The following is a 27,198-nucleotide window of genomic DNA, read 5'->3' as shown; positions in this document are numbered from 1 at the left end:
AAAGGCAATCCGAATTTTTTGATGTATTAAGATACATTTTTTGTAACAGTGTTTTTATTTTTATAACGTGAGACATTTTTTATACAAAATTAATTTAAGAGTTTTCCCCACCAGGGAAAAACCTGTTCAATGGTGTTCAAAAAAATTTTTTTTACAAATTTCAGAGGTAATTCAAATATGTTTAATTTATTTATTTAATATACGCCCAATGGGCATTTTTAAATACGTATTTATGCATAGAAAAATATTATAAAGGAAAGTAGAAAGACACAATGGTATTTAGTAGAAATGGTAGGAGTTGAAGCGTGAGAGAGGTATTTATAATTGAATTTGATTTAGTGATCGTTTGAAAGAAGACAACTTGATATCAAAGAAATCAAGATTCGTATGTTTGTTGGCAGATCTAAGAATTCTGGGCATAGGGGAATGAAAATCATAGTTAGTTCTATGGTTATCGGTATAAGAGAGTAAGTTTTGTCTGAGGTTTCTAGTTGGGATATTTAATTTTATTGAGCTCAGTAGTTCAGGCGCAACAAAGAGTGAGTTGAGAATTTTAAATAGGACTAGAAGGTCGGATTTATTTCGACGGTCTTGAAGAGAAGATATATTTAAACTAGTTTCTAACTCATTATACGTATATTAGTCTCTGGATAAGTCCAACATCTAGCTTATCTTTCTTAAAAATCGATGTTGAACTGAATCAATATTTTTGAAGTGAACATCATAATATGGATACCAGATAACTGAGGAATACTCTTAAGTGCGAGCGAACTAGGGAACAGATGAGAGTTTAAGGGTATTGATATTTTTGAAGTCAGTTGTGCTTCTGTTAATAAATCCAAGAAGTTTTAAGGATTTATTGATGACATAATTGATATGAAATGTAAAATAATGTTTAGTGTCAAATATAATACCCAAATCTCGTATACACAGATGATAATATTTCATCGTTCAGTAGTAGTCGTGTATGATTGGATTTTCCAGACGAAAAAATCTCATAACCTTGCACTTACTTAAGTTCAGATGTAGATTATTGGATGAGCACCAGGTGCTAAAAGACAGTAAGTTCCCTTCCTCTTCTTTGCAATGGTTCTGCTGATTGGTCAGTTAACTTACTGTTAACCGGAAATCTATCACAATTCTCTTATCATTGGTTGATTCGGAATAACTAGTGATGTCATGCAAAGTAGTTTGATTTTATGAAAATCATAAAAACTATTTTTTTCATACTTTTTAAAGAAACTTGCCGTACAATTTAATGCTTTAATTTGTACCGCGCGTAAAAATACATTTCTTATATCCAAATCCTCGTAGGGCTTAACTTAATAATTGGACAGGGTGTTGTGTTGCATTTTTCATAACTTCCTTCTATATCCTCTGTTTCTAACCTGCTGGTAAAAAACATAAGCTTCGATTTTATCGTTTACACTGAAAACTATATTTACTTTAAATATTTTGTATCTAAATAAAACCTAAGTATTTTTAGCGCATAAATGTTTAATTTTGCTTCGTACTCCTTTACGATAAATTGTCTCGGGGAGATAAGATTAACCATCACGTTCCCGTCCCTAGTGTAGGGAACATCCCGTGAATTATTCAACCTTATAGGAAGCAATAAACACTACGGAAACACACATTATAATTAAATCTCTACCAATTATAATAAACTAACTAATAATTATTGTTTGATATTTTACATTTTTAAGACGTCCCGTTGTGGCCAGTAGTTCAATTTTACGTGATGATTGTCCCTGTTAAATGATAAATTAAATCGATTCATGACCTCGCGTTTAATTTATTTGAATTCTTGGATTACATGTGTAGTTCAATCCCTCGCCCTGAGATGGCGGGCAACGTTTTCGCTTGGTCGGTACGATTGCGCTCGAGGAAGATCCGGCAGTGGGAACGAAATAACACGCTCCCTGCTCTGACTTGTTCATCAAGATTCTTATTGCGCATTGGGCCCATCAAAAACCACACAAATCACCTCATTGAAGTGTTTAACAAAACAGTGAATGTCATTGGATATTCAAAGGTCAGTTTTCTTTATCATTTTTTGACGGGTGATGATTTGTCGTGTATTGAACTGCAGGCAATAAATATTGTACAACATTTTCAATTGAATTAAAACAACTAAACGCAAAGCTAAAAAAAAGTTTATGTAAAATTGAAGTACTATTTAAACGTACCGGAAGTTGATAGGCACATCCCGATGGGCAATTCTCATGGAAACTTATTTAATGGATTCAAGTATTACTCTTTTCATATTTCTAAAATAAATTTCGTTGATAAAAATATTAGAAACACGTGCTTAGTAATTTCATGTTATCTTTTTTTTTTCCTCTTTATCATAAAAAATCATTTAAAATGTTCAAATTTAAAGCATTAAATTGTGGTCAAATATTTAAAGTAATGGTTACAATAATCAACTCTGAAACGATCGTTATTTGAGTGAACCTACAGGAAGTACTACTAAAATGTTTTTCCCTACAATTTTCCGTGCCTATGATTTCAGAAGAATGCAGAAAGCTGGCTACGAGCTCACCCAGATTCTCACGGGTCATGGTGGGTTCATGAGCTACCTGCATCGCTTCTAGCTCTCCGAGATCGACAGCTGCCCATGCGACGATGAAACTCCTCAAGTTGTCCCTCACCTGTTGATGCATTGCCCCCTTTTCAGCTTTCAAAGACAACAGCTGAAGGCGCGATGCAGAAGCTTGGGTGAAGATCTTTGCGACGTCCCATCGGTGATATGTAATAAATAACTCACACGAGAGGTAGTATCATACATGATCAATATAGTACAGGCAATTGGTAAAATAAACCAAAGCAGGGAACAAAATGCCGAACACTTTTCTAGTGGAACGGAAGGCCCGTTGACAACTGTCAACAGGCCGGCTTCTCCTGAAGAGTTTTAAGTGGTTTCCTCTCCATATGATCAAATGCTGAAAAATTCCCTATTGGCCCATATTAGAATATCTTTCCTGATCACAACAGTTTAGCTAAAATAAAGTAATATGATAGTAGAAAAATTATATTTTTGAAATGTAAACCTTGTATATTATAAACAAGGAAAAAAATAAAGCAACTACCATATAAAAAATAATAGTTAACATCTAACAACTTGCCAATTTTTTGACGTCTACCGGGATCGAGACATACCTCTCTTCTTTCCTGAGAAGTAGCAAAAGAGTATTCGTTCGTTTGTAGTGGAAGATTCGTACACGAAGAGAGAAAAGATAGGAGTAGGTATGTAAATACGATAAAATCAGTAAACGATAAATCAAGTTCGCCTCTCTTTAAAAGCAAACGGGTCCTCAATAATTTCTGCGGTCGGTGAAAATTAACATTCGATGAAATTTAATTTTCGATAAGCGATAAATTTTTCGCGACCTTGTTTCTAAGTCCTTTGTGCCCGCCTCACCAAAGGTCGAGAAGAAAATATTTGGGTGGGTGTGTAAAAACGATAAAATGAAGAAAATAATAATAATAAAGATCTCCTCTCTTTAAGAGCAACAGCGCACTCAATAATTTAGCAATAGCCTTGCGGTCGGTGAAAATTAACATTCGACAAAAGTAAATTTTCGATGAGCGATAAATTTTTGGCAACCCTGTTTGTGGGTCCTTTGTGCGCGCCTCACCAAAGGGCCGAATTTCATCCCGGCGTTCAATTTCGCGTAATGTCTTACTTTATCTGAGGGAAGACACAAATAACCGGTCGCTTTTGATCGGCGAAAGTGCCCCCTTATTACGGACTAACCATAACTTATCGCCTACCAAACAAACCATAGACAGTCTCATCCTCCGACTGAGCCGCGATTCATTTTTTCAAACAAAAAACAAACCATCACGCCGTTTCTTCTCATGCACGCACGCCGATTATTCCTTCTCTTAACTCTTAACATGTCTACTTTCAAGTATTCAATGGACATGATCGTGCCATGTCTTTCTCGGTCTTCCTCGTTTGGTGCATCTATCAACATTCGCTTCGTAGATCCTTTTAGCCGTTCTTCCGTTGTCCATTCGCTCTGCATGTCTGAACCAACGCAGCAACCCTTTCTTGATTCTGTCGATAATGCATGTCTCAGCCCTACACAGTTCAAGGATCACGCACAGTAATTGTTATTAAAAAAGGACGAGGAAAGAATGGTAAAACAAGTATACATGGCGAACATGAACGGTAACGTGAGACGAAGACGAACAAGGAAGACGTGGAATGACCAGATAAACCAAAATCTTAAGTCTGGTCATGTCAAAAGCAGAGATCCTTTTAGCCGTTCTTCCGTTGTCCGTTCGCTCTGCATGTCTGAACCAACGCAGCAACCCTTTCTTGATTCTGTCGATAATGCATGTCTCAGCCCTACACAGTTCAAGGATCACCTTCTATCGTAGTTTTCTAATACTTCTTATCTTCTATCCTAGTTATCTGGGAAGCATGTTTTCGAGAGACGGAAGAGAAGAAAAAGATGTCGAAAGGGGAGTGAATGCGGGCTACAAACTGAACGGCGCACTTAGCACAGTAATTGTTATTAAAAAAAGGATGACGAAAGAATGGTAAAACAAGTATACATGACATGAACGGTAACGTAAGACGAAGACGACCAAGGAAGACGTGGCATGACCAGATAAACCAAAATCTTAAGTCTGGTCATGTCAAAAGCAGACAGAACCCAAGATTTATGAATGTGGAGCTAGGAACATATGTCAGGATAGACGTGTGTGGCGGCCCATTCTCTCTGCCCACCCCTACGGGCGTGATAGTAGGAGTATTAGTAGATATAGAGTAGTTTTTGTAATATAATACCTCAAGGGCGCTTTACAAAGTGATTCATAAATAAATACTTTTAATTGAAGCTTTTAAATTAGTAATTAAAAAAAAAAATATTTCGTTATCACATGCTACGGATTTATTTAAATGATTTAGAGAACAAGTGGGTTGTACCCAAGTGTTGTATCCAATTTCCCGTAGGACTGAAGGTCCTGATTTTTACAGAATCACAGTAAAAACAGTCATTTTTAATTATGTTACTTACACATTACGTACTTACATATATGTAGGTACAAATTAAAGAACATTTTTTGTAGATTACCTATAAAATAAATCACCGCTCGCCGCTGGTATATACATTACCGTCGTTATAATTGAATCCTTACTAAATAAGGATTCGCTTTAAATGACGTTGATTTGTCACTCGACATCATCAAGCCTATTATGTACATAAATACTGCCGCTATAAGGACGCTAGTCTATCAGAAATCCAATTCCACAGAGATATTGAACGCATCAATCTTCCTTCGTATCGCGTATCTTATTGAAAACATTCATCTCAATTTTAAAACAATCTTCCGTAAAGTGGTATATTGGCTTGTTTCAGATACCGATTCTGATTTAGATAGCGAAATATACATTTCCTCATTGATTCCAGATCAACAATAACTTTACTTATTTCGTATGATATATTACAACGGAGGAACACAGGCTGTAAGAAAGCTAATGACGTGTCATTATGACTAGCCTGTGCGGCCATTCGACGGCATCAATATTTGCTGAAAACGTTCTGTAGAAATCAAATCTGTGTACTGTAAAAAAAATATATAATTGCTTCGATAGACTGGAACCATTTCAATTTTTCAGCCTGGAATTTAGGAGGACTTCATTTTAATAAATAGTATTCATTAGTATGAGATACGCAACGAATAAAACATGTTAATCTTAATAACATTAATCGACTTCATACTATTGAATTAAGCCGCAAAATAGTTTTAGTCTTCACTCACTTAGAAGGTTGCAAAAATTCTTACCCATTAATACTAAATGCACTCTCGTACAAGCATAACTACTACCCATTCTAAATTACGATGATGTTTCCATGACTGATTTCAGCTGTGAGCAACTCGATAAACTTGAACGACTTCAGAATACATGCATAAGGTACATTTTTGGTCTTGGGAAAAATGACCACATTTCTGATTATCGTAGGCAACTGAAATGGCTCAAAATTAGACGGCGGAGAGACTATCACTCCTTCTCACTTCTGTTCAATGTACTTCATAGTCCTAACGCTCCTATATACCTGCGTGAAAAATTTCAACGCTTATCAGTTCATGGTTTACCTCTTCGTCCTAATTCTCAAAGCACTCTCTTAATACCTATCCACAATTCTTATTTCTTCTCTAACTCATATAGTGTCCATGCGGCTCGACTGTGGAATCATCTCCCATCCACCATCAAAGACGTTACTACGGTATCTCTGTTTAAATCACGTCTGAAGAAACATCTCCTTTCTCTTCCTTAATCCTTCCTCTTTTTCTCTTTTTTCCTTGTTCCCATTGAGTAATCGTATTTATTTATATATACGTTTATTTCTATTTTTGTATATCTTTAGCTTTTTAATCTTCATTTTCTATTAAATATGTTATGTAACTTGAATTATAAAAATAAAACTATTATTTTATCGGTTGGTTGGAAGAAATTGCCATTTGGCAAAAAGTCCGCCAATGTAGAAATAATATTATGTACAAAAAAATAAAATCCACATGTAAGTTTAAGTTTGCTTGATGAGTTGGATAAAAAAATACACATTAAATAAAATTGTATTCGGAAAGTTGAATGCTCAAGATATGCTCGGTGGATGTACTCCTATAGCAAAAATAGTTATACAAAAGGGAAATAATAATAAATGGGTTATACTAAAACAAGTAGAGAAATTTGTGTACCTGGGAAGTATGTTTACAAGGGATAAAATGAATGAGAAATATATTGAAAGGAGGGTGAGTGCCGGGAACAGAGTGAACGGTGCACTCAAATCAACCTTGGCAAATAAATGTTTGCCACAAGAGGCAAAATAAGCAGTTCACAGTGGAGTCCTGGTCTCGGACCTGATGCATGGGAGCGAAGTATTGACTTGGAAAAACAGGGATGAAAGTAGGCTTAATGCTGTCGAAATGCGATCTCTCAAAAGGCGAATGTGTGGTAAAACTATGTACGATAGATGCACAAATGTAGAGATCCGCACATTGCGTAAGGCTGAGATGAGCATTATCGACAAAATCAAGAAAGGAGCGCCGCGCTGGTTTGATCATGTAGAGCGAATGGACAGCGAAAGAACGGCTATGAATATTTACAATGCGAATGTTGATGGATGCAGAAATAGAGGAAGAACGAGAGAGACATGGCATGACAAAATCCGACAAATACTTGAAGATGGACTTGTCAAAAGTCGGAATAATTGGCGCGCGTGCATGAGAAGATGTATGAATGTAAAGGAAGCGAGATCTGTATGCAAAGATATAGTGATGTAGCGTTCTAACCTCTGCCTACTCTTAGGAGAGTAGGAGGCACGTTTTTTTTTTATTGTTGTTTTATTTATAAAGGCATTAAAAGTACAGTGAGACACGTTCATTTTGTTGGGTAATGCAGGGTTGCCAAAGTCGCCGCACCGCGTACGTACGTTCCAACTGCCCCCGCGGGAGAGGCAGTAAACTTGACAATAATGCCCACGTGATAAATACAATGAAAGCAAATACACAAGCCAAAGGTCAGCCCGACTAACGAATTTCGTGTGGGATAAATCGAACATAGTTATGCGGAAAGCACCCAGTCCACAATAGGGAAATATAACTTTTTTTACATTTTAAAAATAATAAAGGTCTACGAAATACTCTCCAGTAAAAATATATTTTTTTTTGCAAATTATTAGTAGCATAATTTTTATTTTTTTAAACTGTAATTTTGAATTCCGGCAAAAACGGTAATTCCATTGACCACGCCCCTAATACGCCACGATTCGTGTTTACGTGTTCCTGACCATTCAAATTTGTTTAGAACATTATCACGAATCTTGACGTCACAACTATCAAGGCCAAACATGTCACGTTTTTCTAGCGACGTATTAAAAAAAAAACTCGTATATATTGATTTATTTATTAATATACACGGCACGCAGTTCTTTTTACCTGACAAAGATACATATATAATAACTATTTCTAATAATATATATAAACATTTCAATATAATATTCGCTATTTTATATTAAAAAATCTAGTAGTTATTAAAACTACGTAAACTTGGCAATGATTTTAGGTCTATTGATATATTTTGTTGTTCAATATCCAAATTTAAAGGAAGACTTTTTTCACCAGATTTTTTTCGCATAACTTTTCCATTTCCTTTCTACTAAATATTTTTTTTTTTTTAAATACATTAAAAAAAAAATAGAAAAACAAAACAAGAAAAATATTAGGAATTTGCTGGAGAGACCACATCACTAATGACGAGGTTCTCAATAGAATCGAAGAAGGTAGGCACCTAATCAAAACCATCTCAGAGAGGCGAGCCCGATGGATCGGCCACATTATGCGCCATGAGGGTCTCTTGCACGACATCATAGAGGGAATGGCTGAGGGGACAAATTATAGAGGGCGCCCCCGACGGGAATATTTAGAACAAGTGTGCGAAGATTTTAACTGCGCCTCTTATGTGGAGCTGAAGAGGGCTGCAGAAAATAGAGACCAATGGAGGACGAGATGCGGGACTTTGTTGCAAACCAATCCCCAGTATTGAGACTGCAAAGAAAGAAGACATTAAAAATATCAACCCAATAGTATTATACACTATGGAGTGCCACAAGGGTAAAAATTATATCTCATATAAAAAATGTAAATAATAAAAAAAATAAAAAGCGGTGAAAAAAAAAGTTAATTTTTTTGACCCTGAAAAACATGCTTTTACCCTTTCTTAAGTGGTAATAAATATTTAATGCCTAATTTCTGAATATAAATATGGGTAATATGCAAATATGGGGATTTAAAAAAGCGAATCGAGGTCCAATTTGCATACCAGATGAAGACATTAAATTCTTAGTGGTCCAACGATGAATAATTCTAATTTAAAAAAAGAGAAAAATGTATTTTTTAGCGAAGCTTCTGATCGACCCTGCCCTACCCTGCCCAAGTCCGTTATTAATGCTCTATCCAAGAGTGACTGAGGAGAGAAGAAAGTCGCATTTATTACGTTCTAGAATTGTCATAATGTAGGGTATCTTTCAAACACTGAGCGGAGGGGTAGTTTGAAAAATAATACTACGCTACATCCCCTCGCCAAGGGAGTGCACTTATTTGACTTAATTAAAATAAAGGGGCATTGTCATTCCTTCGTAATACAATATTACAAACAATCGTATTTCAAAAAGCATTTCAGAAATCTTCACCAAAAACGGAAAATTAATTATTGATGCCAAAATAAACTATACATAAAACCTACCTACCTAAATAATAGCGTAATTCAAAACTGTCTCTAAATCTTTCATCTCTAAAACAAATTTCGGCAAACTTAGCATTCTCCAATGAGTTAGTAAAACATAATAATTAGAGATCTCACAATTCTTTTTTCAAAGTTTTTCGCAATATCTCAGTAACTCCTAAAATTGAGATTTTTAATAAAATAAATAAAACGACTTTTTTTTTAACCACTATTCCATTCCATCAAGAATAGTCAAAATTATTTATTGACTATTCTTGATGGAATTCCATTGTAATGATGTAATAATTTATATTTACATACAGGTTATTAATTAAAAAACACTCGGTACACTTCCACTTATTTATTTGACCAATTAGCGCTTTCACCCTATTATGGGCATCTTCAGACTGGTGAATATTATACAGTGTAAAGATAATTTATATAAAACTAAATGTGTACCAAGTATTTTTTAATTAATTAATAACTTATATGTAAATATAAGTTATTAAATCATTATATTTTTATCATGTTAACTAAATACAACACATGGAGCCAATAAATCAAGTCATTTTGTTTCCCTACAAGGGTGGTAATTAGATATCAATATTTTCGAAGCTGGACAGGAGAGGACTAAAATATTTTTAATTTTTTTTGTTATTAATAATTTATTTTTTTTATTACGAATCGCTTTTTAATTTCTAAGATTTTTAAATTGTCTTATTTTAGTATTTTAATTTCAACACGAAGTACTTTTAATCCAGTGTCTTTACTGAAGTTATGATTATTTTCTATCAGATTGATGGTTTGCGAATTCAGAAAAAAATATTATTTTAAGAGATTTTAGAGTTTTCTTTTAATACTCTCATGTACATTAACTTCGTCATACTTGGAATTCCCGTAATAACAAAAGTCATAAAATTACTACCACCTCGTTCGTCACAGAGATGGATATTTAATAAAATAGATAATCGTATTGACACATGTTTGGCAATTCTACAGTATCTGATAGCTTCTTTAAAAAAATATTAAGCTTTGTTTTGGATCTCCCGTTAACCGTGCAAAATGCAGATTCGATAGTATACGTAGGGACCGTCGATTTGTTCTTGAAATATACCTGGGACAATAGTCCAAAATGAAAACACTTGATTTTTCAGACTTTACTTCAGGATGACGAAAATCTATCAATCTGCATTGAGTAATTTTTAAAAGTGAGAGAGCATTGCTATTGTGCGACTTACATAAAAACTTTGGGTATATCATAATTGCGGGCACTGCAGATTGAACAAACACCTTGCTTGAATAAATCTTTCCGAAACTTCTAGATGTGTTCTTCAGTACAGATGAGGAAACACCGATACACATTATATGTGAATGTGATGCTTTACATTATAAAAGGAGCCTCATCCTCGGGGTACCACTGGTTAAACCTGAGGATGTTAAAGAGCTCGCCCCCTACCTAATAGCCCGATACTTTACAGATCTGGGATTGGAGGGGGAGATTTAGCAAAATGTAAGCTCTCGCCTTCCATACAGTAGCCAAGCTCTTTAAAGACCTGGGTTTGGATGGTGAGAACTATTCACGGGGACCCGTCACAGGCTGGAGTCTGTGCTATGCAAGCTTCTGACGTCACTGCGACCTGTGAAGATCTATCGCGACGAAAAGAAACTTAAAATAATCGAAATTATAGAAAATAATGGAAAAATTGCAGTTTTAAGTAGGGATTTCAAATTGCCCGTGTCAACAGTGCGATCAATTCAAAAAAAGGGAGGAGATATTGTTTTTAAAGCAAGCAATGGTTGGTTTGATAGGTTTAAATAACGATCAAACATGCATTGCCTTAAAATAAAATTAAAATTTAGCTGAAAAATATCCGAAGGGGTTCCGTGAAAAATCCCCCGTTGATCGCCAAATTTCGCTTTTGTCCGTTTGTTTTGTACAACATGTCCAGAACGCATCCCCCGCGATCAACAAGGGTTACCTGTATTTTTGTTTTAAGTCAAATCGCTTTGGTTCTTATAGCTTCCTGAAAATTATTATTTGGTACGAAGGGTAAAAGGCACGATGGGCCGTCTTTTTATGGTTGGTCGGACCAGAATCATTAAGTTCAAATACAATTAACTTTAAAGCGCTGCAAGATCTCGTGGCAGTCAGAGCACGCCCCTGCCTTTAAGAACTACCTCAGAGCGGCGACGCCAGCACTTAATCAGAAGAAGCCATTAAAAAATTGGCGAGATTTATTATCGTGAATATTTTTTCGGGGATCATGCGAAATTTCCACCTTCATTTTGTCAAGGAGGGGGAGCGTATCAAATATACTTCTTACGGACATCTACATTTTAATTAACGACAAGAATTCAATCATTTTTGTAATATGCTACTTAAAGGTAAAATTACGACAGTCTTTGATCTTTTAGATGTTTGATATCAAATATGGTTCTCTCGCTAAAGAACGGGCGAATTTAAGGTAGTTTGTTCATTCAAACGATACAAGCATCAGCACGAGTATGGAAATTAGAAATGCGTAATACAACAGTACTATTGTAAGTAAATTTTAGTCAGTTTTAGAGAATAACACGATTTTAGTAATTTTTACTATGAACCATCACGCCATTTCCCTGTGGGATAAGCAGAGAAGATGAACTGCCACACACGTCTGTCTCGACATACATTTCTAGCTTTTTCCACATTCATACATCTTGTCGTTCCTGCCCTTCGGATGAGTCTGCTCTTTTTTTAAATGTTTATTGAAGACGATACATGCACGAAGAGAAAATATAAAAAGGAAAAATAATGAAACCCACAAAACTGCGAAGCCGGTTTGTCAGCAGGTTTCTTTTTTATCCTTGACAAAAAAAAGTAAAAGAAATTATACAAATTTAAAAAGCATTACAAACATTATTAAGAATCAAAGAGTCCCGATACAGACATCTACTGAAGAAATATTCCATAAATCACAATTTATGACACCAAAACAATTATACGCTAAAACAATACGCACTTATAGATTCAAAAACTACTCTTACTCAAATGAAAGACATAACCCCCACAATACATCACATACAAATAATATAATCACTAGATCCTCAACACATAGACAACTTAAACAAATACAAATTAATACCACTTTCGGACAAAGGAATTTTGAGTATTATTTAATTAAAACCTATAACCTACTTCCACTATCTATTAAAGCAATTAGTAATGAGAAAATTTTTAAAAAGGCTTTTAAAAAATGGATAGTGGAGCTAGGTAGAAGTAAAATGGATTGTCTCATTCGCCCATACCAATACTGTATCAACTGCTCCACAACTGTATAGCTTATGTTAGGTTTTTGTTATTTTCATTGTGTGTTTTGTAATATAAATAATATACATGTACATAAATACCATGTTTCTAAAACTGTCTGAATATTTATTAATTATGTCTGTTTTTTAAGTAAGTCTTCTTTGTTTATTCTCAAATGTAATTTCAAAAAACTAAATTGTCAAGTGTCCTCGGCACGGAAAACCCCAGTGAGGTCACATTATTTTTATTATTAATTATAGTTTGTAAGCGAAAAATATGAATATATAAAATAAATAAATAAAGGATAAGCATACGTATTTTTCACACAAAATGAATGAACTAAAATTTTAATAGTACAATGTTAACATAAAATAGTAATCAATATAAGCCTTGTTACATATAAGCAATTGAGTTATTTTTTTATAAAACGTTTTGTCAACATTTACTTTTAAGATCTGCTTAGGAATCTCACTGAATTTTTTTAGAATTGTATAATTTGCCATACTTGTTAAAAATCTCGGTACTGACAAGCCTTCCAAGAGATTATGGTTTATCTGATCTTGTCACGTCTTTTATAATCGTCCTCGTCCTACGTTACCATTTATTCTCGCCATATATCTGTATTACAATTCTTTCGTCATCCATTCGTTCTACATGACCTAACTATTATAGCGACCCTTTCCTAATGTTATCAATTATACCTGTCTAAGATTCCATCATTCGTAACCCTATCATAAATCGATTACCCACATATTCGTGTAAGAAATCGAGTTTTGACTGCGTTCAATCTGCTTTGATCCTTTCTGTGGCAGTTCCATCTGGAATTTCACTTCCATACATAAGTATTGGGGCTAAAACTCTGTTGTGCACTGCCCAGTCTGGCTTCGATTGACATATTTTCATTAGCAATTACAGTTCTTAATGCGCCGCTTATTTTTTTATTTATTTATAAATCATATGACACAAAGTATTTTACAAGTATAATACGTTGAATTACATTCCCAGGAGTTACAACAACTCAATTCGGGACATAAATAATATTAACATTAAAAAAATAACGCATATTGAGAACAACAAAGAAACAAAGCAAGTTTAGCAGCTTTATAACTAAATATAGCACAACAATATATGCGCCAAATACCTTTTCTTACACAAGCAGAATAAATATATAAAAAAACGCTTTTAAGAATAAAAAAGTAGTGAATCTACTAAGGGAGATAAGGTCATTAAAATCACATGCCATGCAGATGATGCAGCCATAGTGATGATGAGAACATATCTCAGTAAGTAAACATCTGGATGCCTAAGAAATGTCGTATAGTACAATGAACACATGATTATTGGAAACATAATTCGGATATACAAAACGTGTGTCAGACCGATCATGGTGTATACAATAGAGGCGAGGATAGATAGAGAGAAAATAAAAAATACAAAAAACCAAGTAGAAAAAACTAAATAGAAAAAAGCGGGTTTTGTTGGCCGCATTCACTTTTTTCTCTTGAAAACAAGCTTCCCAAATACACAATTCTTGAATTATTCTAATTTTTATGCGATAAACGTAAACACGTCATATTTAACACAGAAAATATAATTTTAACAAACGTGTTTCATTTCGATAAGAAAATTCGAGAATTTTAATTAAATAAATAATTAATTTCGCTTACAGAGAGTAATATACGCTTTGGATATTTATAAAAAAAGTGTATAATCAATTTAGTAATGCTATTACGAAACTCTGTGCATTTGGTGAATAGTAAAAAATAATTAATAACTCACGCTATCCGATATTACACAACCGAAAAAAATGGTCAAACCGACACTTTTACACGATTTAAAAGTAATAATACATTAAGATTTAAAACTTTAGTGCCTATCTTAAATAATAGTGTTAAAAAACGAATTAATCATTCGCGAGTCGATTACGCCGACGGAGCATGTTGTACGAGCAGGTACGTAGGTTCAGGTTATGTGGTGAACCAACCCAGAGAAGTTAAGTTACATAAATTAATAATGGCTAGAGGAGGTGGAAAGTAGGCTAAATGCGGTAATTAAAGAGATCGAGCGGGGCAGAATCGTGTAGGCAACGTGGAAATTATATGTGAAAGTAATGCAAGAAAAGGACCACGGGACAGGTCGGAATGTGGAGTTCAGAAATAGAGGTAATTTGCGGCCAGAGGTAAATAAATATGTAGGTATCTTAGAGGATAACATGGGCAAAACAAGGATGATGCTCACACTTACACACACCTGAACACTTACACCTACACTAATACACATAAACACACATCTACACTTACTCTCATACAAATACACATCAACACACCGTTTTGTTGTAACACAATTTAATAATATGTATGATTCTTATTTAGAAACTTTGCTGGTCTGTCTTTAAACTGTATATTTTTTTATGTTTCTATACAGGGTGTTATTTAAACCCTGTCACATCCGAAACCACGATGATCAGTGTGAGCAAGAAGACATATTGGCACATTAAAATAAATTTTTAGAATGATTAAATAATAATAATAAATATAAATATTTGTTAAGAATAGTATAAAAACCGTAAATGTTGTAAACTATTCACCCGTCTTGAAGATGCCTACTTACGCGAAAGCGCTCGTTGGTCAAAATAATAAAAAGTAAAACTAAACCAAGAAGTTTTATTGATAAGTTTATTTATAATTTTATCATGATCATTATGTATGTATGTACTAAAAAAAATAAATCACTGGTACAGCTTAAAGCAGGTTTAAGGTCTTGGATTAGCATGGAAGGAGCAGATAGACACATTATTTTTTTTTTAAATGCATACTGCAAATACATAAAATTTTCGGAATTGTATTAACAGTTATATTTTGTATTAATAGCTATTAATACAAAATATAACTGTTAATACAAAACATATTTATCGTTGCTACGCGAAAAATGAATGTCCGCTAATTCAGCAACACATATGTATAAGAGAGCACAAACATAGAACTCATTACAAGGAAGACAGAGACGTTGTTCTGTGGCGGGTGTTTTGCATAACTATACAAATTTTACTTTTTAAAACCGGTGAGAAAATGTCCATTTGAAGAATACGAAAAATACGGGTTCATCATTTAAAAAAATAAAAGAGATATATCAAGTCTTGTATCCTATGTAGACTAGTGTGACATCACAGCCACACTAGAGTGAATAACATTGTACATACATTTATAAGGGACAGAGACACAGTTTATAGCGACACAATCAGGAACAACCCATGCCCTGGTTCGGAGTTCACGACTACCGCGGAACCACAGCCCGAAAAAAATATCAAACATATTACCTTTAATCCGGCAAAGTGTGCTTAAATCAATCTATTACCAGAGTATTCGTTTTCAGAACAGCTTTCTTACCTGTAACAAAACAAAAATCATACATGAATATTTTACAATTTTAACAAATGAATATATTTAAAAATAAGGAAAAAAGCATTTAAATCCTAAAGGAATAAAAAGTATTCAAAATATAAAATTATACAAATTCAAATTAACTTATTATGTAAAACCCACTCCATCGTTGATCGATTTTTGAAATTAAATATACTAATTTAATAGGGGTTCGAATTTCAGTAGGGTCGCAGTGAGTCACATCTTGCTGGAGGATGCGATTCTATAAAATGCTGCAAACGCCCAGTTGCATTCCATCGGCGAAAACGAGATTCAATCTAAATCCACGGAAACATTTCCTGAGCTATAGGGTTGTTGATGGTTGGAATAAGCTCCCACAAGAGCTGATCTCAATGTGTAGTCTCCATGGGTTCAAAAATGGACTAGATTAGTTTGAGAAAAGTTAAAGTGTGCCAACAGCTAACTTTCATTAAAATAGATTTAAGCATATCGAGAGTGTCAGTAAAGTCGCAGTGAGTCACATCTTGCTGGAGGATGTGATTCTATAAAATGCTGCGAACGCCTAGTTGCATTCCACCGGCAACACGGGAGGGTCCGATGTCTTGCAGGGTACCCGCTGGCACAGCGCGGGTTTAAACTGTGTAACTCGATTATAAGTTTAGACTATACCCTAACTGCGTAATCTATAAGTGCGAAAGCACTACAATTAATGATATGAATCATAACACTACTGACTAGTCCAACTCGTTAGCGTCCACGTCGCGAACCCTGGGCAATGGGATCACAGCAAACTCATAGCGGTGTGATCACAGCAGATAACGATAGGATGAAAGGCGGGTTTTTGGCGCCTCAAACCCAAAACCAACCAGCTAAGGGACGATAACCCCGATAGAAAAATCCACCAGAGAAGGCAACGGGAAACCACTCTGGTCATCTTTTCCCAGGAATCACTAAGGCGAGTACATCAGTAAGCAGTCATCCTGGCTTCTGATTTATAAATGTAGCGCAGGACAGTAGTGATCGCCAACGTCGGGGGGACCCGGCAAGGAACTATAAATAGAATACAGTATTAATATTTTTGTAAATGTTTCAAATTTGTCAAATTTCTTGTCACTTTCAATGTGTACATGCGTATCGAATATACTAAACCCGTCGGTACAAACTGATGTACTTGCACCAAATCCTGATAGTGGGGGATCGGTAGTGTATCTTCGTATTCGCTCTAGAGAATTTTATCTTCAACTATACCGTCACGGTGAAGGTATGACGTCCATAGCTTCCCATCATAATCACGGCCCCGGAGCGATAACAACTCTCATAAAATCCAATCTAAGTCAAATAATGGAGTTAGTTTTGGAGATAATCAAGAGCTGAAAGGGGATAACCAGAGAAAAAAAAGACCCGAAAATCATAGATGCCAAAAAAAAGTTACCGCTTTTGTTAGATGAGACTTTCACGAAATATTAGCTGAAGTATCTTATGTGCTAAGCTATTTTAATTAGCACGTCAGGAAACTGAAACATATTAGCATTGATTCTTGTAATTACTTTCTTGTCCCGCGTTTGAAATCCGATCATGTTTGCGTACGACTTACGCGCGACATGGCGTCACCAGTAGCGACCATTTTGTATTGAGGATCGAAGGAAGGGTACATTGTACGGTTGGTTTTCGCTTACTTTCAAAGCTTTACTTTTAACTTTAAGGATATTTAGGTGTTCAGTTTGTAGCGCCTTGAAAAGAAACACGTTGTTACTTATTTATTAAGGCTGTAGTCTGGTAAAACGCACGCAAAATGAGGAATTCATACGATTTTGTCATTTTAAAACGAGTGTTTTTTAAATCGTGCAATAATAAAAAAATAAAATAACATAAATTAGATAAAAACAATAATTTATAAAGGTTTTTTTATTGAAAAATATACCGGTAACGATAAAAGCGTAATAAAAACGTAAATAAGATATTGTGAGACATTAAATATAAAAACCAGAATTATCTTCTTTTTAAAAAAAAGAGAATACAATTCTATAAAAAAGGTTTTAACAAAAATATTTAAATATGCATATTTTTTTTAAGTATTACCGAAGGCATAATTTTACGTAGAAATGTTTGTATGTGATTTAAAATGCTTATATTTCTTTTCAAAAACAGAAAATTAAGATTTTGCTTCGCCCACTTTCATGTTCAATTTATTATCTTCAAATTATTACTAAACTACAAATTTTAGTTCAATACTTAGTCTTTAAATGAGAACCCAGATACCTAAGTTTGGAATACAAACTCTGTTGGCTTATGTATAAGTCACTGCACAACTTTGCTCCAGAATATCTAAGGGAACTCTGCATTCCAGATGAACTAGCTGACAGACGTCTTACGCTTAGATCAGCTACATCTACGTCAAAAGAAAAAATTATAATACCTCTACGCAAGAGACACAGCGCACAAAATTCGGCGAACGTGTATTTGCGGTCGCAGGCCCTACGGCATGGAATGCTCTCCCAGCAAAAGTCCGAAACTGTGAGAGTGAAGTGATGTTTCGGAAGAAACTTAAAACCCACTTGTTCTCTGAAAGGTCTGAAAATTTGAATATTGGAGTAAATAGTATTAAAAACTCTAGTATTTCTCTTTTTCTTAAAAAAAATAATATATCAAATTGAGATATTCTTCTAGCGCAATTATTACAAGGGCCGCAGGGCGTTCCACAGAAGTATCTGGAAAAATGTCTCAAGTCTCTTCAATACAACTTCCCCGGAATCTAAACAAATCACACGGCCACAATTTCTTCGGGAAACAATTTGCGAAATTAACATAGTTGCAAAGTCGTTTGGTGTTACGAGGATGCCGGGGATGTTTACGGACTAGGGGATGTAATAAACCAAGCGGGGTACTTTCTTCTTCCGGTATGCGTCACTCTGGGAGAAACATACAAACTTGCGCGCGAGGTGGGAGACAATGTAAGGGATGACAGAGTAATGAAGTGGAAGAGAAACACCCCAAGGAATGAATGAAGGAAAAAATGCTGAGACCTCAGTGATGAACAAGATTTGAGTGCAGATATTATTTTTATGGATTATGCCTGTGTCGTTATGACTCTTTGTGAAGGTTTAAAATTGCATAGCAGCGACTGAAGTCATTTTCGGGGACACAATTGAATAATATGTATGATTTTTATTTAGAAACACTGCTGGTCTGTCTTTAAACTGTATTTTTAAAAGAATGTTATTATGTCATTGTAGACTGTTTGTTTCTTTAAAATAAATAAATAAATATTAAATTGTGGAACAGCAAAAGGGTGTGTTTGTGTAGGTGTGTTTGAGGAAGTGTATAGGTGTGTTCGTGTGTATAGTATTTATGTTTTTATTTAAATCTTAAAGTAGGGCACACATATCATACATATTGTTATGTGTGTTCTAATAATAACATTGCAAATATATTTAATTTATAAATTGTTTATCACATATGTCTTGACCATTATTTTAAATTTTGATGATGATTTTTTCTTCATAAATATTGTTTTCCATTTCGTAATACTTTTTAATTGCTTTAAATAAAATTTAATTTCGTGACTTTGCTTTTTTCCTAAATGGAAGTCTAATTTTGTTCTTTTCTCTAGTGTTGTGATCGTGTTCATGCTGGTTCCGATCAATTTTTTTCCAAATTCTGTTTTTTTATTAGAGTTTATAATTTTATGAACAAATATCATTGTATTGTAAAATATTCTTTGTTTATATGTTAATAATTTCATTTCATTTACCATCGACTTAAGTAAGTGTTCAGGTGTGGGTAAGTGTGAGCATCATTGAATAGCAAGTGGGAGCGTATAGCAGAGAATGAGTCTTAATTTATTTTTAAATAAATTAAGGGACACGTTAAATATATCTAAAAATGAAAAAAAGCATTTTATTTTAAGAAAGAACGATAGAGGAAAGAGTGCTGTGCATAGTTAGTGCTACGGACTGACAGATGGAATAAATACTTATTTTTTGTCACGCGAAAGGGAACTTATATATTAATTTTGGAGAATAGTAGAAATATATATATAAATTGAAAATAAAAAATGTAAATAAATAAATGAGCAACACAAGAGTACTAGGTTGACATATTACAACAGAGATGAAGAACATTTAAGAGAAGGTAATATAGAAGTCTAGGCATCTACAGGGCTTATGACCTGTAAATGGCTGTTTTTTTTTATATTTTCTTTATTCATTTTTTTTGTTTTCTTACAATAAACATAATAATAAAACAGAGTATAAAAAAAATAAAGCATAATAACATATCAACGAAATACATATTAATAGAAAAATAGTAAACAAAAAATCCCACAAAGGCATGGTCTGTTCGTGGGTATACAAGAAAATGTAAATAAATTTTTGCTCCTATAATAAATAATGGACAGTTATAATATTTTTGTGTAACATAAGAAAGAAAAAATAAAATATTCTGTAAAAGATAATATGGTATTTTTTTTATAGTAATTAAAAAAGGAAATCAAAATTATTTAAAAAAAACAAAAATATTTCTTATTATTAAAGGGCAACAAAATAAATCATAGAAAAAAAAGAGTTCATATCTTTAGTTTGAATTCAGGATAAAAGTGGCCACTCTACACTGTGTAACATTCACCATTCTGCCCATATTTGAACATCTATATTTCTTCAATTCTTTCATCTGTTGATGCTGTCCAGTCTTTGTCTACAAAAATTTAGACATAATCAAAATATTGTTGTACTAGGTTGATGAAAAATTGAGTGATAATACGAAATATTTCATTTGAAGGGTCCATAAACCTTCGCGAATAAATATCCCAAAGTTATGACCATTTAAAGAACATTATCAAAGTAACAACAGATAAAGGTATCCTCAGTTCCATTGTTCGGGCAGAGTCGAGGGTTTCCGTACATAACTTCGGGAATGGGCCATAAAGCTCCAACCTACAAAAGACCTACAAAAAGTTTATGCTTGGATTAAATTGTTTCAAATGAAAACGGCCGTAAATTCCGGACCAGCGTAGGGCGCGCTGGCGTATGATGATTGAGTGATACAGTCGTACTTCCAGACTCTTTATTACATGAGACGACTTTTCTTCGCAGTATTCAGAATTGGAATCGCTCCGGAGATAAAAAAACACGTGTAAATACTAAAGACGGAAGCGGCCACGACTTTATTTCGTTTTGAAGAGCTTTATCTTAAGAGCAGTGAACGGCAGAGGGTAGCAGGCTTAATAAAAGATTCGCACAACCACTTTACTGGACAAATTAATCGTAAATTTTATAAAATTAATAAAAAGAATATGTGTATCTAGGAAGCGTTTTTTTTAATTTTATTTTTTTATTTCTATTTTTTTTTGCACCACAACAGGCCAGGAGGCCCAATCACACTGGTGAATTACATCACAGAATACTCAGGCTTGAAAAAACTCACATTTTAAGTTTTTTTTTGTGTTCTCACCAGGAGTCAAACCCGGAACCTTCCGTGTGTGAGTCAAGCGTCTTGACCACTACACCGGGGAGGCCGCCAAGAGAGAGGCCATTCAAGAGATGAAAGAGTAGAAAAAGATGTTGAAAGGAGAGTGAACCTTCTTCTTGTTCTTCTTCTCCAGCCTTATTCTCTCCACTGCTGGATAAAGGCCTCTTCCTAACGTCTTCATTCCTTCCTATCACCCGCTTTCATCATCCACGCTTTACCGGCAATAGAGGCAATGTCGTCGACCCATCTTTTCTGTGGCCTTCCAACACTTCTTTTGTTTGCCCATGGTCTTCACTTTATAATTCTGGGTGTCCACCTGCCATCATTTTGTCTCGCCAAGTGTCCTGCCCACTGCCATTTCAATTTCGCTGTACGATCCATGATATCCACGACTCCGGTTCGGCCCTCATTTCTTCATTTCTTATTCTGTCTCTTAGACATACACCGAGCATCTGTCTTTATGTTACAGACATGGTTTCTAGTCCGTATGTTGTCACCGGCAATATGCACGATTCATATACTTGTCTTTTCAAGCATATAGGAACTTCTTCATTGAGTGAATGCGGGCAACAAAATGAACGGCGCACTAATCACAGCGATTGCTAATAAAAATATGTCAATCAAAGCTAAACTGGCAGTGCAGAACGGAGTTTTAGTCTCAACACTTATGTATGGAAGTGTAACATGGAAGAAAAAGGATGAAAGCCGTCGAAATGCAATCTCTTAGACGAATGTGTGGGAAATCAATGTATCACAGGGTTACGAATGATGAAATCAGGCCAAAGTGTAAATCTGAGTCAAATATAATTGATAAGATTAAGAAAGGGTCTCTGAGATGGTTTGGTCATCTAGAACGAATGGACGATGAAAGAATGGTAAAACAAGTATATATGGCAAAAATGAACGGCAACGTTAGACGAGGACGACCAAGGAAGACGTGGCATGATCAGATAAACCAAAATCTTAAGTCTGGTCATGTCAAAAGCAGACAGAACCGAAGGGCATGTATGACAAGCTGTATGAATGTGAAAGAAACTAGAAATGTATGCCAGGATAGACGTGTGATGCGGTCTACTCTCTCTGCCTACCCGTACGGGGAAATGGCGTAGAAGAGATCGCATTTCAACCGCGTTCACTCGGCTTTTATCCTTCCTCTGCCAGTTCCATGTTTCACTTCCAAACATAAGTGTTGGGACTAAAACTCCGTTGTGCACTGCCAGTTTAGCTTCGATTGACATATTTTTATTACAAATTACTGTGCTTAGTGCTCCGTTCATTTTGTTGTCCGCATTCACTCTTCTTTCAACATCTTTTTCTACTCTTCCATCTCTTGAAAACATGCTTCCCAGATACACAAATTCTTCTACTTGCTCGAGACATTCGTTGTTTACATTTATTATGCAGTCAGTAACCTCACTATCCCTTTCAAATACCATCACTTTTACATATAAGTTATTTATTTAAAAATACTTGGTACATTGAAGATGACCATTAGAGGGTGAAAGCGCTAATTGGTCAAATAAATAAGTGGAAGTGTACCAAGTATTTTTAAATGAATAACTCATATATAATAATATTACATCATTATTTAAATAAGTTTCGATTTCAGTTTCGGCCGATACTAGACTCGAACAGAAGTCGTAATACGGTTTCGGTTTAGATTTCGACCGAAAATCTTATATTAGTCTGTCACTAATAAGCACACAGTTTACCCTGAAGATGGTAGAAGATATTTCAATGATTCCTAATGTTTTTTCCTAGTGTTCAGCTAAATAACTGAAAGGTGAAAATAAAATATCGCACGCAACTACACTGGCTCAGTATCAGGCCTAGAAGAAACATTCACATTCTATCACTTCTTCACAATATTTTTAATAATCCCACTTCGCCTGTTTATCTGAGAGAGCTCATCCAATCTCTTTCACAACACGGACTATCTCTTCGTTCTAGTGACGAGAGAACCCTTTTAATACCCTGTCATCGCTCTAATTTTCTTGCCTCCTCTTTCACAGTAGTAGCCGCTCGATTGTGGAATAATCTACCCACTAATGTTAGAGACCCCTACTTTATTTACATTTAAGTCAAGATTGAAATGTCACTATCTAAATATTTAAATTGTTCTTTTATCCTTCTTCTTTCCTTCCCATCCCCCTCTCCTCTCTTCATAGTATAGTGTTATTTTTTTTATTTAAATATTTATTTTTGTTAATCTTTGTTTTTAATTTTTGTATAAAATTGTGAGATTCAATATGCCCATGTGTTTATAATTTTCTCAAACTGAACGGTTTGGGTAGGTAGGAAGAAATTGCCTTAAGGCAATATGCCCGCCCTTATATGTATATATATTGTATATGTCGATAGTCAGATGGCAGAAGGGACTATCTGTATTTTTGTCTATATTTTAGTTATCAAAAGTTTTAATAAATGTTTCAGTAATTGCTCGCAAAAAAAAAAAATCAGCGTCATTTAGAATGGTAATTTATGATTGAAAAGCAACACTTAAATATTTTAGTTTGTGGATTAAAGTCTTGAAATTGAGTCGTATTTAAGCTCTCCTGAACATTTTTGAAAATTACAGATGGACCCTTCTGCCACCTGACTACCGATGTATATAAAGTGTCAAATAAATAATTAAATAAAATAAAACAAAATGATAGAAATATATAGTTGGTCATTTGTCATGACACGATAAGTCAAAACTTGTATTTGTTCAAGGGTAATATATGATAAGTACATTATCCAGACTGGAAGGTAAAAAATGACTCCCTAGATCAACGTTATGGAGAGAAAGGGGGACCATCGCGGGTCATAAGACGTCATAAAAAAGGGTTCGCCCCTGCGCCGGGGTCAAAATTTAAAGATCACGTAGCTCGCGCCCCTAAAACAAAAAGGAAAGTCACACCTCTGAAAAATCACGGTCTGTAGGAGATCCACACTCCGACAGATTGATGCTAGAATTTCGGCGAGAGGGGGGGGGGGGTTCTAGATGCGCGCGTGCTACTATTATCTACCCCGTGGTATTAAAGGCGAGAAGGGGTGAAATTTTACACATAACAGGAGTCATATCTCAAAAATGTGGTTTCACACGAGCGGTAGGTGCATTAAAATGTCTGTACAGATGTTCCGAAATGGTTTTTCTTCAAGTCGAATAGAAACACTTAAGTCCAATTTGCGAAGAAAAATTGGATTGGGCTGAGCAAAAATATGAGATCATTTTTTTTATTTTTATAAATTCAATTTAAACTTCAATGTTAAAATAAATACTCTTCTATGGTCTACCACCCCTGTATATAATCGCTTGTCGCCAGATAGGTCTCGCCGACGACCAGTATGGACACCTATGTCCTTAAAGTATAGCTTGATTAGAATGAAAATTGTTAGCAAAAGTGAGACATAACTTTGTAGTAACGTCTAAGGAGTGATTTATATTAACACGAAAAATCATTCGTAATGGCATGTTAATTATTTTTATAATACAATGCTTGACATATAAATTAACATAAATCAGCTTTAAAACTAAAAAAAAAACGGGTCCAGTCTGAAGTTTGAATATGCCCATTAGAGGGTAAAAGCGCTAATTGGTCAAAAAAAAAGTGGAAGTGTACCAAGTATTTTTAATAAATATGTAATATAAAGAGATGGTACTTTTGACATAAGACCATAATTACTCTCATGTGTCATACTGCAGGACATATAGCGCTACACGCGGCCGTTTTTAGCACTATTAATTACTTGAACAATTCGGCCAGTTAACATATCAATTGAATAACTACCTACGACTGAATTCATAGTGGCATTTTATATTTATTTTTTAATGAATGATATATTTAAGTAATAAACAGTATGTCTATATAATAAAATATATCAGAAAGTTACATAGTTTGAGTTGATTTCATGGATGAGAGCTGTTGTATCAGACAGAACCGCAGAAAAATATCAATTTATAGCATATATTACTTACATTATATTATGTACCTCCTATGTAGGTACAAATATATGATTTTTTTTATAGCTTACCTGTAAATAAAATCACCATTTGCCACTGGTGTGTACTAGCACTACTGTAAACCAGCCAATGACAGGCATAAGCCCTGTGGATGCCTGGCCTTCTATATTACTTTCTCTAAAATGTTCTTAATCTCAGTTGTAATATGTTAATATAAACAGTTCCCCGGGGAGTTGAATCCAGTCTGTGTCTACAAAAATTTGGACAAACTCAAAATATTGTTGACTATTAATAAAGTTTTACTTTCATAATAATTTAGAATATTTTATGTTTTCTCGATATATATTTTTTTCAAATGAAGCTATCCATAAAATCAAACCGACGAGACAAATCAAATTCTGAATTTAAAAAAAAAATCATTGGAATAAGTGCGGAAATCAAATGCGGGTATAGATGATACAGTCTGCTCGGGTGTTCCTAAGAGTTTTAAACTCGGACCCGAATTAAATAAGGGTTTTGGAAAACGAATGGGTGTATAAATATTTAGCAACGAGAAGAAAGAATGAACGATGCGCATATCGCAAGGGTTGAAGTACTCGATTCTAATTCCGTCTCTAGACTGGAATTATGTATGTAGGATTTTCTCCTCCGCCTTACAATGGCAGAGAAGAGTCTTCTTTACCTTTCCATTGTAGCCTCCGATAACGTCCTTCCGGTTCTCTCCCGTGTTTGTTTTCCTGCCTGATTTATATAGGATCCGAAAGAGGGTCGGGGTAGAACGGGGTGCTTTATTCTGTCTTTTTTTGCCCGTAAAAGTACCACCGATGTGGGTGTTCTCAGTGTGTTGTGGCGTCGAGCCCGAATCTGTGTTACATCGTTAAGCAAAATAATGGGCGACGATTGACATAAAATATTCAAAATGAGTTGGGTATTGTACGAGACATTATTTATGAAATGAGGTGTTTTGCTGACGTGATAGGTAGTGGGGTGCGTTTTGGGCACAGTGAATAAAAATGTATCATAAACGTGACAATATCAAGGGACGTAAATATTCAAAACACATTATTATCGACAGTTTTATAAGTCCGACCTTAAAATATTACGTAACATTATTTTATATTCGTAACCGTTCTTCGAGGAAATTATTTTTATTTATTTTTATTTTATTATTTTTTTGTGAACCGTTTTAACCGTTCTTCGAGGAAATAATTTTAATTAATTTTAATTTTATTAATTTTTCACACCCAAGGCTTTTACATACATGAAAGTTATATAAAACATGAGTATATAAACATGAGTGTCGGGTTGTGGTCCCGTGGCTAGTGTTGCGGACTCACGGGCCGGAGGTCCAAGGTTCAAACCCCACTCTACCCCAACTTGATTTCCATTTTCCAATAGTGAGTTATTTACAACTTGTTGAAAATGGCCACCAAAATTAAAATATAAGGGTAAATTATAAGAACGATAATATTTCTTTTTCATTAAAAAAAATAAAATAAAATGAAATAAAATGTGTTCAAATTTGATGTATTTGTTTTTTGTTTTTTTTGATTCAGCGGATACAGTTTTCTATAAAAAAAACTTAAAATTTAAAAATACAATATAAAGCGATAAAAGATAGAATAGTTTTTAAAAGTAAAGTTGGTATGAAAAAAGAAAATGAGTAAATAAACAACATAAATGAAAAAATATATTATATAAAGAAATTAAAGAAAAGATCAGTGTAAGGAAGTAGAGATAAAAATAAAAAGATGAGTGTATAAACAACATAAATTTAAAAAAAAAACAATAGAAAGAAATAAAATATAGAACTATGTTTAAAAGTTTGGTTGGTTTTAAAAAAATATATATATATATATATATATATATATAATATTTT

The sequence above is a fragment of the Micrasema longulum genome, unplaced genomic scaffold (assembly GCF_059751315.1).
Source record: "Micrasema longulum isolate JH-2025_06_02 unplaced genomic scaffold, ASM5975131v1 h1tg000707l, whole genome shotgun sequence".
Classification (NCBI taxonomy): Eukaryota; Metazoa; Arthropoda; class Insecta; order Trichoptera; family Brachycentridae; genus Micrasema; species Micrasema longulum.
Note: the sequence above shows the minus strand (reverse complement) of the source record.